This window comes from Condylura cristata, unplaced genomic scaffold (genome assembly GCF_000260355.1).
Source record: "Condylura cristata isolate star-nosed mole 26May11 unplaced genomic scaffold, ConCri1.0 scaffold01309, whole genome shotgun sequence".
Lineage (NCBI taxonomy): Eukaryota > Metazoa > Chordata > Mammalia > Eulipotyphla > Talpidae > Condylura > Condylura cristata.
The window spans coordinates 1-1,570 of NW_004568410.1; the positions used below are offsets into that span (position 1 = coordinate 1).

At 48.2% G+C, this 1,570-nt stretch overlaps 1 long non-coding RNA gene across 1 annotated transcript; it reads left to right on the plus strand.

Moving 5' to 3' along the window:
• Positions 1-6: 6 nt before the first annotated feature.
• LOC105854710 lies at positions 7-1,563 on the plus strand. Its single transcript, XR_001146254.1, has 3 exons — positions 7-95; positions 248-326; positions 1,477-1,563. It is a non-coding gene; the product is annotated as an uncharacterized LOC105854710 (long non-coding RNA).
• The last annotated feature ends 7 nt before the right edge of the window (positions 1,564-1,570 follow it).

Sequence of the window (1,570 nt, forward strand, 5' to 3'; positions counted from 1 at the left end):
TCTGAACTCTCGCTGATTTTGGACATTTCGGGGGACCGAAGTTGATATCATGGAAAGCAGTGAAGGAGTGCGGCGGCGCCTTTCCGATTCAGAAGGTGAGTATTCCGGCCTGCCTGCTCTGGAGTGACCCCCTCCACCCCAGGCCCCCTGACAGACTCAGCCTAGCTGAGGCGGTCCCGGGAGAACCCCCAAGGGGCCAGCGTGCACCTGAGAGTGGGCGTCATGCCTCTTCTTCTCCCGGTCCCAGAAGAGGACACTGCCACACAGCCACTGCCCCCTCTGTTGGACCGTCAGGGCACCCATTGGAGGAACGCGGTGGGTTTCTGGTGAGTGACCTGAAAAGTTAAGCAGAACAAAAAATGGGGCGGAAAGAGGGAAGCTACAGAAGGAAAGGGGGAAGAGGAGGTTAATTCTAGAAAAAGAAGATGATTCCACAAATATTTGCTGAACCGATTGATCTTAGCCAAGCAACGCCATAATTCCTCAAACCTGGCACACTTACCACTTTCAGGTTTGCGCCAAATCCGGATGCCTTCTCAAGGATTATTTACTTAGTGATTTCACTCCAACCGATCCAACCACTAAGTTTGTAAATTCATGTATTTCTAAAAGAAAAAAATTAAACCACTATTCTAGCTGGAAAGCCAGTATTTTCCTCACACATTCCTCACGCACACTTACATAAGGGCATTACTGCTTTTTAGAAGGTCATCCATCTACCTGTAAAGTCAGTCAGATACTGAGCCTTTTGGAAATAGTTCGAGCACCCAATTGAGGATTTGGGTGGCAGGTGGCAGATTGTTTTAGAGTGACCTTTCCTGTGACTCTAGGAGAGTCATGTAACCTTTCTGAGCCTCAGTTTCTTCAGCAGTGAAATGGGAACCGCTCATAGGCTTGTGAGGAGGACACATGAAATCTCTGGTACTAGGCCCAGTTCCTTCCCATCACTGAGACAGTTCTGGAAGTGAACAAGATTCTTTGTGGATCATCATGTGTTAATCCCTCTGACACTTTTGAAGTGGTCAGGAGAGAAATGTGTATCCCCATTTTACACATAAATCAACTGAGGCTACTCAGGGGGAGCACAGCAGGCTTGGGACCTGAGTGTAGCCCTTTGGGTTTCAAGCCCTGGGATCTTTTTTCTATATGGTGAGCCAGAGACTGTGGGTCTGTGGATGAGAAAAGGTGGGGGGAGCTCAGAGGAGTCAGGGATGACTTCTATCGGGAAAGTAGATGTGAACCCAAATCTGTGATCCCAAGCTCAAATTATCTAGCATTATTAAAAATAAACCTAACATTGTTGGGATCTGGTGATTGAGAAAAAAAGAGGAGTTGATTTCAAGAGCACAGGTAAGGGCAAGGTCTGATGCTAGGACTGCAGAAAGGTTAGAGGCCTGAAAGGAGGTTAAGATGTGGCCTTATTTGTCAGTTATCACTCAGTAAACAGGGGATTGGGGAAATCTGTCCTCACTCCAGGCTCCTGGGCCTTTGCAACAACTTCTCCTATGTAGTGATGCTCAGTGCTGCCCATGACATCCTTAGCCACCACAGGGCACCAGGGAACCAGAGC